Source organism: Magnolia sinica, chromosome 6, assembly GCF_029962835.1.
Source record: "Magnolia sinica isolate HGM2019 chromosome 6, MsV1, whole genome shotgun sequence".
Lineage (NCBI taxonomy): Eukaryota > Viridiplantae > Streptophyta > Magnoliopsida > Magnoliales > Magnoliaceae > Magnolia > Magnolia sinica.
This window is the reverse complement of record NC_080578.1, coordinates 68,476,548-68,492,217: the sequence shown is the minus strand read 5'-3', so window position 1 is coordinate 68,492,217 and position 15,670 is coordinate 68,476,548. Positions and strand designations below refer to the sequence as shown.

Genomic DNA, 15,670 nt, shown 5'->3' with positions numbered 1-15,670 from the left:
TTCCACTGTGTCGTGGTCGGTTGGAAGGGAGTGCGGCCTTACCCGCCCGAGAGAAGGGGGCAAAGCTAAGCTGAGTCTGACCAGCTCAAGGAATGGGTCCGTTATGACAAGCCGAGCCCGATATTGGCAAGCGGATAGTGAGGTCTTTTCCACTCACCTTATTGAGCGCGATGGGGCGGCAATCTGGCTTGGAGTGTACTAGACCCCGGTGATATTTCAGATTTGAGCTGTATCGATATGTGGACTTAGATGAGGATTTGTATGCTTGAGTTGCATTTCGGATTACATGGCTTTGGTATGGCCGACATCATCCTTTGCACCGCATGGCCTTGGTACGACTAATGGTATTCTTGGCATTCATCAGCATGTTCCGCATTACTCTGATACTGCATAACTGCATTACCACCTTGAGCATACACTTTCACCACCCTCTAAGCTTTCTATAAGCTTATGCACGACCGTTGCGTACAGGTAACGTTGGATCGCAGCAGCGCTGAGGCCTGGGCGCGTGGCAGATCATTTTGGAGTTTTTGTTCATCTTCATTATATTTCCCTTTATGCTCATTGTACTTGTAAAGTTTTTTATCATAGTGGAAATGTGATGGAGTTTTTGGTTGTTGTTTGTGGGTTATGCCTTTGGTTATGCTTCTTACGAATCAAACTGATGTTGAAAATCCTCCTTGTAGTATCCCAGGATCGGAACCTAGCAAATGGGCGCTGGGAGCCGAGAATGGGGTTCTACGGAGGCTGTCGGCGCCGGATTCGGCGATCGGGAATTTTGTGAGCCCGGTTTCCGAGTTTGGGGCGTGACATCGTGATTCCAACGCTGTGCTACACACCCTATTGCGATACCCAGATTAAAAGTTATAGTTTTTGGCGTAATCTGAGGTAGGCCGCCCAACGCATGTGGGCCCTATTTGCACAAATCTCAATGTTGTCAAATCAACTAATCCATCAATTAATCCAACAATCAACCCATCCATCACTCATATCACTATCTCCCCATTAATCAAACAAGCCCATGCATTTCTCATGCAACTCATACCCTTACCCATGCTAGCCATCATTTTTTCATTCTTTTTCTCCCCATTTTACCCTTTCTCTTTTCATAATTTCTTATCTACCCAAAAAGTTATACCACAAAAGCTTCCAAACCCCTCTCATTTCTACAAAATTTCCTCGCAAATGAGATTGAGAGAAAAGAGATTAAAGAGAGGGGAAAAAAAAAAAAGAGATTAGGGAAAAAGAGAATAAACTAGAGAGAGAAGAGAAAGTGCTTAAAAGAGACAGAGAGGGATTAAGAGATATTAGAGCTTATAGGAATGTTTAAGGAGTTTAAGGGAGGAACTTCACCATTCGAGCCGTTCGATCAACAATCTGGCCCAATCCGACTGTCCATCCACCATTGTGAGTGTATGAGAGGATCAAAATCCTCCCTTTTCTTTTGTGATTTTCCATTTTGGTGGGCCCATAAGGATGAGACCCACCCTGATTGTGTATTGAGTGTATGGTGGACCCCATAGTGGGGGAGGCCCACCCCATTAGTCGGATACTTTCCTTGCTTTCCTTTCCTTCCCTTATTTTCTCTCTTTTTTTTTAATTAATTCATAGTGTGTGGGGCCCACAAGTGGGCCATGCTTTTGGAGAGCGTGCCCCGCACTACCACAAGGTGGACCACCTTGATGTTTATTTCTAATCCAACCTGTTCATAAGGTCCCAAAGATATGGATGGAGGGACCGTACAAAAGTAAGCCTGATCAAAGATTCGCAAGACTTGCCATGGACCCACTATTACCTGTATGTGATCCAACCGTCCCCTGTGTGGACCCAAGTCATGGATTGACTTGATTTTAAGCTCATGGCCCACCATGGGATGGTGCATCTGACTGATGGGGTAGATGTTTGACACGCATCATGGTAGGACCCACATAGCTCGACCTCATGGGAAGTTCCCATGAGCAAGACCACATAGAACCATTTCCCATATATATATATATATATATATATATATATATATATATATATATATATATATAATAAAGAGAGAGAGAGAGAGTCATGCTCACCTACGCACCTACGCACGTGTGCACATTTGTACACGTGTCATGGGTGTCTAATCTGAACGGTCCATGTGATGCGGAATCCCATGAAACCCCAAAGGACAAATTTTCACCCTGATCTAAAATTCTGGTGGGCCATAGCAAAGAGAAATGCAAATCAAGGGAGGAAACTGTTTTCATTTTTCATGGTCCACCAAAGTCTAGGATCAAAGTAAAACTTGGGCCCGGGGGGTTTCATGAGGTGCTGCTTCACATGGACGGTTAAGTTTTTGGATCCACATCACGTATGATGGGTTCTCAAAAAAGTTCGCACCAGTTCCTTGCGAATGGGTGCGCAGGTGAGCATTTCCCTATATATATATATATATATATAATATATATATATACACGGAAACGCTCACCTGCGAACCAGTTCGTACGTACTACATACGAACTTTTTTAAAAACTCATCATACGTGATGTGGATCCAAAATCTGAACCGTTCATGTGAAGCAGCACCTCGTGAAACCCCCCAGACCAAGTTTTACTTTGATTTAAAACTTTGATGGGCCATGAAAAATGAAAACAGTTTTCTCCCTTGATTTGCATTTCTCTTTGCTATGGCCCACCAGAATTTTAGATCAGGGTGAAAATTTGTCACAAGGGGTTTCATGGGATTCCGCATCACATGGACCGTTCAGATTAGACACCCATGACACGTGTGCAAAGGTGCGCACGTGCATATGTGCGTCGGGGAGCATGACTCTCTCTCTCTCTCTCTCTCTCTCTCTCTCTCTCTCTCTCTCTCTCTCTATATATATATATATATATATATATATATATATATATATATATATGGGAAAAGGTACTATACGCTCGACCTTACGGTAGCACTCCGTAAGGTCGACTAGTGGCAGCACGTTGAACGTCGGATTTGAGTTTTTGAAACCAACAGTTGAGATGTAAGCACGGATTAAAGGAAGAAAACTGGTGAAACCAGTTATGGTAAGGTCGAGCATGTAGACAGTCGCTTAAAAGGTTGTTTTACCCTATCCGTCCGGCCCTCTTTCTCTCCCTAAACTTCTGCAAGCAGCCCTCTCTCCCTCAATCCGTCACAGACGCCCCGTGTAGCCTCTCTCTCTCTCTCTCTCTCTCTCTCTCTCTCTCTCTCTCTATGCAACCCTGGCCGTGCAGCCCTCTCTCTCCCTCCTTCAATCCCTACCACCACAAGTAGGGACAACCCGCCCGCTGTCACTCTTCTCTCCCTCAATCGGTACCACCAACCGTGACCGCCTCCACCCCTCTCTCCCTCATTCCCTACCACCACGCTGTGCAGCCTCGGATTGAGCGTTACAGGTTATTGGCTCTATTTTTTGGTTTTTTTTTTCAAATTGAGATGCTTTTTTTTTCAGATTGAGATGCTCTGGATCAGGTTCTGGGTATGGGCATGGATCAGACTCTGGCTGATCTGGATCCAGGTTCTGGGTTTGGGCAGTGATTTGGGAAGATATCAAGCAGCAAGCCCATAAGCCCCTGTTCAAATACTAGAACGATCAGCTAATAAAAAGGTGGGTCTCATATGGACATTTAATGCTTATCATCTCTCACATGGGTTCTATACCGTAAATGCCCAATTGAAAACTCAATTCCAATCCACAAAATAGGTGGGCCATTGTTTATGTGAACAGCCAATACAAATGAGAATTGGCATCCTTCAAGCACATGTACCACTATCTGTGGTACATAACTTTTTCAGCCATATAACAGGTAAGGGTGGAGTTAAAAAAGTAAAATTGTTTTGATGCATCTTATGACTAGAAAACAAATGTACTATGCAAAGGCAGTGGAGGCGAGCACAAATCATGTCCGACAGGGTGTTGGATGCACTTAAGCACCAATGAAAAAGCACTGTATATTTCTGTGGTTCGGACACCAGGCCAATATGGTTGCTGTATGTCTGTTTTTTGGTTTTTTGGTTTATTTATTTATTTATTTATTGTATCTGTATTTGTTTTTGTTTTTGTTTTTGTTGTTCTTTTAGAAACAAAAACAAATACAAATGGGTTTGCAAGTGGGGCAGCGTATGTTTGGGGGTAGCTTTTGTGTTTTAGTGCCGGATGAAGGCTCATCACGTAGAATTTTCTTGATAAACTGTATGTTTATTGAATCCATTTAGCCATGGCCCACAGCGTTATACTCTTTCTGATCAAGCAGTTGGGGAACTGATAGAAATGAATGGTGTAAGATCTAGAAGTCCAAATAGGGAGCCAAAACCAACCATAAATCAGTATTCAGTCATATATACTTCTGGCTGAGGTTCAGCTGCAGAAAAAGAACAGAGGGGTAACTTGTTTTGCTGTCAAGTGAAACAGAGTCAACTTGGTTACAGGAGCTCTGGTTCCATGTTCAAAAAAGAAAAAGTAAAAAAAACAAAAGTCAACTTGGTTACAGGAGCTTTGGTTCCATGTTCAAAACAAAAAAAAAGTAACAAACAAAAAAAAAGCCCATATACATATGTCAGTCCCTTGAACTGTAAGGGAACTACAACACCTAAAAGCTGCTTTTATAGGGAATTTGATAACACCACTAGAAGCTACTTCTTGCAGCTTCTCTTACAGAGTAGAAGGTATTCTAAAGTATAGAATGACTTCTATTTTGAAAAAAGAAGCTGCCACCAAATGCACTTTTATAACAGGAAGACACTCGCTACCAGCAACCTTAGTATGACTTTCATTTCTTATTTCAAAATTTTCAATACTTACATGATATGCAATTATTTAAAATATTCCTTAGTATTTCTAGAAGTTTTGATTTATATTTATTAACTATTGAGTCGATTCAAGTCGAGTCTTTGAGTCAACTTGACCCAGATGAATATGGAGTCAAGTTTTTGGGTGATTCTATCAACAATGGCTGACTTTGTTTTCCATTTCTCTATGACGATCCAGAATCCGAGCAAGGAATATTTGAACAGGTTTTGAATGGGGACCTTGACTTTTCATCCGATCCATGCCCTAGTATCTCTGAGAGTGCAAAAGATTTAGCATGGAGAATGCTTATTAGAGACCCAAAAAAGCGGCTAACCGCCCATCAAGTTCTGTGTCAATGTTTTTTTTTATATAGCTATATCATGTTTTATAATTTAGAGATCTTGAAAGTGGCGAAATATTTATGGTTTTGTTTATTAGTGCAGAAATAATTATCAATTCTCGTTCTGTTTTGTTATCTTCTAATGATGGACATGCTTCTCACTATCCATAATCTAGAAAATTCAGTGGTCTTCAGAAATTTCCTTTAGTTGGCACACTATTTATGGATAATGAAACCATATAACTTATAAGCCCTGGTCATTAGGCCTTAACAAGACAAACAGAAAATCATCATTACAATCTTGCAGCTACACTCACAAATAGATAGGCGACGCGTGCTTCCATTTGACTGCCTTGAAATATTTCTCTATGGAAATTCATGTGGCCTCTTGTCCTTTTATAGAAATTATGGATAGTTATGTCATTTTGGGTAGATTGGAAATCATATCCTTCCTAGTAAACTGGATGGTCCTTTTCTTTTTTCTGCCTGTGCTTAATGTATAGTTGGTTTTCTTGCAGGCCATCCATGGGTTCAGGTTGATGGTATAGCTCCTGATAAGCCTCTTGATTCTGCAGTTCTAAGTCACATGAAGCAATTCTCTGCTATGAACAAGATCAAGAAAATGGCCCTCAGAGTGACTCAAGTTGCTTGTTGAAATTTGTACTTTAACTACAACTAGTTGAAGGCGAACTTAACCTCAACCCATTTTTAGAAGCATTTTGCCCTTGAAAAACGAATTCAGCAGCATAAGAAGAAATGAGTCTCATTTTTATTTTCTTTGATCAATCTGAATTTTATTAGAAAAGGAGTCGGTGATCTCCACTGTCATAGCCTTGTTTCAGCTTTCATCTTTTTAGATCCTGCTTTTATGGATCTAAAAGGAAATATATTACAATAAATGTTATCTTGTTATTGTATGGATATGTCACTGTTATGTTTCCACAGTGAACATGTCTGACCGTATATTTATACAGATCTCTAGGGTCCTCTGTCTCTCTGGTGTTGGGTATGGTCTATCAGGTCATGTACTAGCAATGGTAAAAGCACTAATATTGAATAAATTTTTAACATTGGCAATAGCTACGGATTTTGGCCATAGTTATTAATATTATAGCCGTAGTGCTAGTTCTAGTTTTAGCTGCAAATGTAACTATATCTTAGAAACCTATGGCTACGGTATTAATTGCTACGGATTATAACTGTAGTTATAGGTGAAAGTGAACTCTTTCTAGGCCGGCCACCCAGAAGCATGTGTTTTATCATCCACACCATCCATCTTCTTGTTCTATCACACAACCAAGTGTGATCCACTACTGAAATAGCGGAAATTCAAGTGGTCCATCATAGCTGCTCAGTTGCTAGGCAGTATTGACAATGATATCAAGAACTACTGGAACACCAAGCTAAAGAAGAGATTGATTGGGACTCTTCCCTCTCAAAGAAAACCACAGCAGCAACCACACTTCCCATCTCCTTATGAAAGAAAACCACAGTAGCAACCACCCTTCCATCTCCTTATGAAAGAAAACCACAGCAGCAAAAATTTATACATGCACATTAAGCATGCCCTACCTTATGGATTTATATATATTTATTGTACAACTTTATAATAAAAATTATATATATTTACAACAATAAGTTTACAATGGTCTGAATACATGAAAAATAAATAAATAAATCCTCTATGCTCCACTCCTTATTTAAGCATGCATGATGCATGGCGCAAACCACAGAGCATGTCATGATGCATGACCAAGCAACAGAACTGGGATCTTTGGCGTGTTGAGAGAGGCAAAGCATTTTGTAAGTTTGGGGTTTCTTTGTTTGAATTACTTTGAGAGAGTCCACTCCCTATCTGCTCCAGAAAACCTGATGGAAGTGAATAAAATAAAATCTCATTATTTCAGTACCAAATAAATCTAGGCATCAAACTAAAATGCACAAATCACATTTTACAGTATGAAACTTTAAATTGCAACAGTCAAGCATACCTGCAAAATCCATGAAACAGTTTAAAAATGCCAAGTCTAACAAATTCTTGGAAAATTCGGTGACTCTCTTATAAGCAAAGCAAAGTAAAAAACATAAATTAAAAACCCAACCAACCCATTTGGAAAGATCTCAGTTCCCTCTGAAGTGTTGTTTTCATCCCATCAAGAAGAACACAGAACCAGAAAGAAAAAGAAATCCCAAATATGGGAAGGGCTCCTTGCCTTAAGTGGGTTGCTATGTTGTTTCTCATGATTTATCAACTAAACAGTACTGCTTTTAATCACAGCGGGTGGCCTTCGAAATGTTCTAGTAATTGGTGTTGATGCGCTTTCCCGATATGTAGATTGGAAAGATAGAGGTACTTGTATCCTCTTTGGTGATGCTGCTGGTGCAGTATTAGTACAAGTACCTGGCTCTTTAACACTAAAGATGCATTTGTATGCACGTGCAGTATTAGCACCGGTACCTGGCTCTTTAACATTTCTTCCATCAGATATTATTTACTTTGATTTTGTTTTTCATATCCTTATCTCGTCCATGAAACTAGCTTCCAAAAATGGTAAAAATAATATTAATAAAACTAAACTAAACTAAACAAGGTCTGAAACTTAAGTCAGGCCTGCTGCTACCATAAACATCCCTGAAATGACAGCTTTGTAGTTGTTTCAGTTAGGATTAGGATCCCAAATCTGCCAATCTTCACCATCTGAGGGAATTTAAACTGGTGTAGTTTCGATTCATACATTTGATTTCTTCTTGAGTAGGTGTACCCAGAACCTGCAGACACAAGCAAAATGAACTTGTAATATTTCTTAAGATAACAACATTCTCATCCAATAGTATTAGTTTTTTTCTTTTTTTCTAGTGCATGGACTCATGGCTTTTATTTTAAAATGTGAGCAATTTGTCTATATGTGTGGACCTAATCAATACATAAACCTGCAATGTGTCATGTGGATGGGATGATAAACCTATCAATTCTCAGGAAATGAAAAAAAAAATAAAAAAATCTCAACCTTATAACTAATTATTGCAATTCAGTTCATTTGTGTATTCAAACTCAACCTTATAAATTTCTCAATTCATTTCATAAGCGAGAAGGAAGTTATTAGGAAAAAGAAAATGTTATTCAAAATTTCAACGACCTTAAAATACCAATCAACAACAGTTGAATGTTTCACTGTCCTTGAAACATGCACACAAATATTTTTCTTAATTAAATGTGGCACATACACAGTAGGGCACACCTGATTAACTGCCCAGAATCCAGGTGTCACACAAAACTGCAGCAAGAATAGGATTCAGAATCCTACTCATGGAAGCAGCCATCACCATTCTTTTCTTACAATCATGGCTGAAGATACAGTAGATAAGAAGGTGAATTCTCACAACCGTTGCAAAAGCAATGGCCACAGTCCATTGTTGTAACCGCATATGGGGAAACATCCTCAATACAGATATTGCAAGTAATTGAAGATGATGACTACGATGAGGAAAGCCCTTGCTGCTCCACAACCATTACGCCTGCCTCAGAAAATAACCTATCTCTTCCCTTCTCTATGAGTACTGCTAACAATCTCTCAACATCCCAACGGTGATGGATGAGTAGAGTCCGCGCATGTTGTTCACTCAGTGTTAGCAAGTCAATTACCCTATGCAAGTCTTCTCTCTGCAAGAATATATATCAGTATCAAACATGGGAAACTACACCAAGAGTCTGGAGATGAATTCACAGGGGGAAAACATGGAGTGGATTTATAACCTGCGCAACCAAAAGCGATTCTTTTGTGATAACCTGCAAAATTCCAAGAAGATAACTAGAACATGTTAAAGTTCCTCGGAGACCACAAACTTAATTAGATGCAATTTATCATCTTATCAATAAATACTATTAGCATTCATCCAAGTCATTGTGGCCAAAATGGGTGATTAGTTTGTCAAAATCAGATCAATTATTCCACGGATCTTGTAGATATGAGCTTGCTAGGTGGGACCCAGTTTGGAGTGATCACATGAGTGTGAGAATGGGTTGGTGCTCTTGTATGTTTGACAATTTCATGTTACAAAGTTCCAAGGTGCATATGGGAAGATATTCACAGCTATGTGGAGATGTGTTTGGGAAGGAATCTTTGAAGGGATGGATAATGACATTCCCTACTTTACTACTTCCCTGAATAGTATCCATCTCGACTAACTGTCTAGAGGAGAAAAGGCAAGGAAATTGTGAGGAGGACATATAGCAGGCCATCTCCATCAAGGGAAGGATTCAAGCAGTCCATTGCAATATGGTATTCATGGCCACCATCACAGGTACATACATGTTGATCATAGAGACACTGCTTCAATGAAAAAGTTGAGATGAGATTAGCTTCCGATTTTCTGCCTGTAAAGGCCAATGCCAAACGTTACAGATCTGGCTGTCTGGAGGTGGAACAAAAGCATGGCTATGCATGGGTTCTGGGAGTAGTAACTGAAATTTTAATATATAACCATTCATCATGGGCCACACATCAGTTGAATGGGATGGAACACAGAAAGGTGGCCCACCTGCATGGTTGCAACAGAAATACCTACCATACCACTGACAGTTTTCCTTTTTTCCCCATTGAATGTGGACGGTTGTTTAAACTCTCAATTCACAGGCCCCAATAAAAGCAGTTAAGATCACCCGACAAAGGAAATTGCTGAACCATGTCCTATCCATCACAAGCTTCACCAAATGAACTATAAGCCCCGTATCCTAGACCGTACCATTCCTTAGACTTCCACGGTCTTCCCAGTCAAATTCTGGCAACCTTCGACCCTTAATCGGTATTTGTGCGCGACCTTGATTCTCATGCTGTCAACCCGAGTCGACTCAACCCAAGACCTTTACCTTAGCGACCGCGCCGTCGTCGCGGTTCCGATGTCGCGCCAAGGCGATACCCTGGTCGGGAGATGTGGGCCAGCGTTCGGTGTGAGGAAAATGCCGTGCGTTGCAAAACCCGAGAGAATCTCTACGAGATGTCACCTCAATCAATTAATCAATCCATCCCATCATGTCAAGTACACATCACCTTTCACCATTTCCCAAGCAAGCCCCAAAGTCAAAAAGTTCTTACACAAGCCATACTTCTCTTACACCATTAGCCACAAAAGTCAAAAAGCTCTTACACACCCATCACCACCACATCCATCACTCCATCACCCATCACTCCCTCTCTCTCTCTCCCTTTACAAGTCTCTCTCTCATTTTCAAACTCTCCCAAAAGCAAGAAAAAAATCCATACGTATGAGCCTCTCTAACTCTTCCAAGCTACAAGTGTGGCCCACCTTTCCATCCCTAGATCTCCCATCCTAGCCATCCATTTCTCATCTTCCTCCATCAAAGAGAAGCACAAGGAGCTAAGGAAGCCAAGGGAGCAAGAAGATCAAGCGGTGGGTGCTTTGATAGGGTAGTTTTTAATGTTTTTAAGATAGGCCAAGTGAGGCCAACCGATCAATGGTTTGGATCTCACTTTGGACCCTAAGATGTGGCCGATGGCCCACTTGGATCATCATGATCATTCCATGATGGGGCCATTCTCCATGGACCCCATCATGATGTTTATGTTCCTTGCATACTTAGGGTCATCTAGACCGTCTAATCTAGTGGAGAAGGGATCTCCACCGTTGGATTTTAATTTAATGAGCCCATATGTAATGGGACCCACTTGATGTATGATTTAGTGCAAGGGAGGGCCCATAATGTCGAGGTCCCTCCATCACGCGGGTCTCACTTTCTATCTCTCTCTCTCCCTCTCTATTTCATTTTTTATGTGATCATAACATGGTTGTATGGCCCACTTAGATGGACCCCACCTTATATGTATTTTATCAAAAACATATAGAAGTGGGGCCCACCTTATGTGTTGTATCCACACATCGATCATGAAGAGGCCCACGTGAGCAAGCCCACCTCCAGCTGTGAGAATCCGTCCAGCATCCAGGGACGCTGGACGTCACTGTTAAAACACAAGTAGTAGCTTGTTTCCAAGCTCATGGGGTGGCCCACTCATATAAGCCCCATCTTGATGTATATTTTTAATCTATACCGTCCATTCCTTTACCTAACTCATTTTAGACGTTGAGTTGAAAACTGAACTCAATCCGATGTTCTGGTGGGCCACAGCATAGCAAACGGTGGTTGTTACCGTTAAAAATTCACCTGAGGTTTTAATGCACCAAAAGATATTGAATATTGGGCTTATTTGGCTTGTATTGAGATATGGAAAACAATGGCGAGATTGGATTCATCCGATGCAGGCCCTACACGTGAAAAACCGTAAAAAAAATGGTTTTCTTTAAAAAAAAAAATTAAAACAAGCAGCAACTGCTGCTGCTGCCAGAGGCGCAGGCAGCGCCTGCGCGCGTTATAGGCGGACAGGCGGACTGGACAGGATCCCACGGCTCCAGCCGTGGGTCCCACCTTGATGTTTATCTGTCATCTAACCCGTTCATCGGGTGGGCCACTCTCTAAAGTGGGCCCACTCCAAAAATCAGCATGATCTAAAGCTCAGGTGGCCCACACCGCAGGAAATAGTGGGAATAAATGTCGGCCCTTGGGACCCCTTTTCTGGGCCACAGAAGTTTTGGATCCAGTTGAGATTTTTTTCTTCCTACTCATTTGGGTCCGCCGGACCTTATCAACGGACTGGATGGTAAGTAAACATTATGGTGGGCCCCACATGGAGCCCACAGTGATTTATGTGTTTCACTCCCACCGTCCAGGCGGACGGTGGAGCCCACTGTGATGTTTGTGTTCTATCCCCACCGTCCAGGGACGGTGGGTGTGCATGTGTTCATGTGCGTGCGTGTGTGGGTGTGTACGTGTGTGTATATATATTTATATATATATATATATATTATATTATATTATATATAATATTGTATGTACTATATATATATATATATATATATATATTATATTATATTATATATAATATACCGGTGGTGGGAGGCCCATCTCAGTTTAATTGTGGCCCATGGTGGAGGCCCACTTTGATATATATGTAAGGCCCATAGGTCGAGGCCCATTTGATGTATTAGGGGCCCATGGGTTAAGGCCCATTAAGATGTATTGGGACCTATGGGTTGAGGCCCATTTAATGTACATATGGGGCCCAATTGGCGAGGCCCATTTGATACACATAAGGCCCATGTGAGTAGGCCCATTTGATGCACTCTAAGGCCCACAGGTTATAGCCCATTGCAATGTACATAAGGCCCATTGGTGCGGCCCATTGATGTAGCCCACTTAATGAATATAAGGCCCATGTGATTTGGCCCATTTGATGTATTTAAGGCCCAATGGGATGTACCTAAGGTCCATTGCAATGTGTGATCCCAACATGGTTTATGTAATGATGTTTATGACAGTCGTGCCTTGGGAGCAATGTTGGTTTGACGTCCACATTGCATGTTTAAATGTTGGTTAAACGTCCACATTACGATTCTCCCTAGGGCCCATTGATGGGCCTGTACTCATTGTGTGTAGGCCGTCTAGGCCATCTGCGTTGTAAGGATAATGCATTACCTTATAACATGTGTAGTATAGCTCCATAACTCATGATCATACGCATCATATGTATGCTTGATATGAGAAGTGACTGATCATAACATATGCCTTCAGCCAGATTGTTTAGGGGCTCCCGGATAGGGGGTGTTGCCCTACATGAGCGCATGATATGCGCAGGATTGCTGCATGACTGGATAGTGTGATTCATGCATTCGCATTGTGTGATATGGTACTGTACGCCCTAGCGACATCAAGACCGTAGCCTCCACAGGCGTATTGTGGTTGGCAGGATTGGATACCGAAAATCTTATTCTACATGGGGTGCTATAGATATCCCTGGGTGAAAGTCCCTAAACCCTTATGGTACCAAGAGGTTGCTCCAACGTCTAAACCGAGTGGGTGCATAAGTGCCAAGTGTCGATTACCAGACGGTTGCGCTTTCCACTGTGTCGTGGTCGGTTGGAAGGGGGTGCGGCCTTACCCGCCCGGGAGTAGGGGCAATGCTAGGCTGAGTCTGACCAGCTCGAGGAATGGTTCCGCTATTGACGAGCCGAGCCAGATATTGGCAGGCGGATAGTGAGGTCTCTTCCACTCACCTTATTGCGTGCGATAGGGCGGCAATCTGATTGGGGTGTACTAGACCCCGGTGATATTTCAGATTTTGAGTTGTATTGATATGTGGACTTAGATGAGGATTTGTATGCTTGAGTTGCATTTCGCATTGCATGGCCCTGGTATGGCCGACATCATTCATGCTTTACACCGCATGGCCTTGGTATGGCTAATGGTATTCTTGCCTTTCATCAACATGCTCCGCATTACTCTGATACTGCATAACTACATTATCACCTTGAGCACACACTTTCACCACCCTCTAAGCTTTCTATAAGCTTATGCACGACTGTTGCGTGCAGGTGACGTTAGATCGTAGCAGCGCTGAGGCTTGAGCACATGGCAAATTATTTTAGAGTTTTGTTCATCATCATTGTATTTCCCTTTATGCTCATTGTACTTGTAAATTTTTTGATCATAGTGAAAATGTGATGGAGTTTTTGGTTATTGTTTGTGGGTTGTGCCTTTGGTTATGCTTATTACGAATCAAACTGATGTTGAAAATCCTCCTCGTAGCATCCCAGGATCGGAACCTGGCGAATGGGCGCTGAGAGCCGAGAATGGGGTTCTACGGAGGCTGTCGGCGCCAGATTCGACGATCGAGAATTTTGTAAGCCCGGTTTCCGAGTTTGGGGCGTGACATGAACAGTCTAAATCAGCAAAAGGTGGGCCTATCTATAAAGTTACTGTGGGAGAAAACACACAATTCATTCTGTTGAGCATCTTGTAATACTTCATAATATCCCATTCGTCAAACTGGTCGAAGATCATCCACGCAATTCAAAGGGCATATCTTCAATCAAACTATCTTCAATCAATAAATTCAAAATCCCCAAAAATGAATAAGATTCCATCACGTAACTAATTTTTCACCTAAAATATGGAGCATATTTCAATCCTACGCATTCCAATTTGCAAATTTCACACCCAATCCAAGAAACAATCTTCTACACAGAAATAATTTGCACGCATTACAACAGAAATCAATATTCCACTTCCGTCGATTCTCTCAATTTCCATAGGATTGGATCCGCCGCGCAGCAGCTGATAGTAAAAACAGAAAAGGCCTAAAAATCCGTTTTTTGAGCAATCATCATCCACGATCTAAAGAATCAACCGACCAAACTAAAACCAACCATTGTATTCAAAGCTAGGAAGAATCCAGATTTCAAATGTAAATCAATCTTCTTGAGAAGAATCTAATGCGGTTACAGACCTGACAAAAGGGCACGTTTGGAGAAGGCCAATCGCAATCGTCTTCATCGTCGTTTTCGATTCCTTGGAGGGAGTCTCGATCGGATTAGTAATCCTGCTCGTCATCGCTGCTCATCGAATCCGCCATCAGAGAAAGAGGGGAAGAGAGAGAGAGAGAGGCTACACGGGGCGTCTGGTGATGGATTGAGGGAGAGAGGGCTGCTTGCAGAAGTTTAGGGAGAGAAACAGGGCCGGACAGATATGGTAAAACAACCTTTTAAGTGACTGTGTACGTGCTCGACCTTACCATTACTGGTTTCACCAGTTTTCTTCCTTCAATCCGCGCTTACATCTCAACTGTTGGTTTCAAACACTCAAATCCGATGTTCAACGTGCTACCACCAGTCAACCTTACGGAGTGCTACCGTAAGGTCGAGCGTATAGTACATTTTCCATATACGATAGCATATAGTACATTTTCCATATATATATATATATACATATATATATATAGGAAAAGGTACTATGCGCTCGACCTCACGATAAGCTCTCATGAGGTCGAGCTGTGTGGGCCCCATTATGATGCGTGTCGACCATCAACACAGTGCATTTGATGGGTCCCCTCTAAATTATGGGATATCCCAATAATCAGCCGTATACGGAATTTAGGTGGGCCATACCATTTAAAATCATGTGAAGACACCGTTAAAACATATAAAAGCACTTGGTGGGGCCCACTTGAGTTTTTAATGCTGCTGAAACTTGGTCTGAACCCTCATGCAAGTGGGACACACATAATGGATGGGCTGGATTTGCAAACCACATCTCGGTGGGCCCAAAAAACTGATTATGAATGTTTTAATGGTGCACGGCCCCTCCCCCCTCTAAATTATAGGATATCCCAAAAATCAGCTATATACGGAACTCAGGTGGGCTATGCCATCTAAAATCATGTGAAACACCGTTAAAACATATAAAAGCACTTGGTGGGGCCCACCTGAGTTTTGAATGCTGCTGAAACTTGGTCTGAACCCTCATGCAAGTGGGACACACATAATGGATGGGCTGGATTTGCAAACCACATCTTGGTGGGCCCAAAAAACTGATTATGAATGTTTTAATGGTGCACGGCCCCTCCCCACTTCTGTATGTGGTGTGGCCCACAAAAGTCACAGATTGACTTGATTTTGAGACCTAGGCCCACGAT

At 41.9% G+C, this 15,670-nt stretch overlaps 2 long non-coding RNA genes across 3 annotated transcripts; one reads left to right on the top strand and one right to left on the bottom strand.

Moving 5' to 3' along the window:
* The first annotated feature begins 3,145 nt into the window (after nucleotides 1–3,145).
* On the top strand, nucleotides 3,146–6,122 carry LOC131248835 (uncharacterized). Of its 2 annotated transcripts, none has more exons than XR_009172480.1 (3): nucleotides 3,146–3,395; nucleotides 4,988–5,140; nucleotides 5,648–6,122. It is a non-coding gene; the product is annotated as an uncharacterized LOC131248835 (long non-coding RNA). The 2 variants fall into 2 exon arrangements; XR_009172481.1 differs by lacking the exon at nucleotides 3,146–3,395 and adding an exon at nucleotides 3,427–3,607.
* A 558-nt stretch (nucleotides 6,123–6,680) lies between these two features.
* On the bottom strand, nucleotides 6,681–14,814 carry LOC131248833 (uncharacterized). Its single transcript, XR_009172479.1, has 2 exons — nucleotides 14,486–14,814; nucleotides 6,681–6,998 (listed from the first exon to the last, which is right to left on the bottom strand). It is a non-coding gene; the product is annotated as an uncharacterized LOC131248833 (long non-coding RNA).
* Nucleotides 14,815–15,670: the final 856 nt, after the last annotated feature.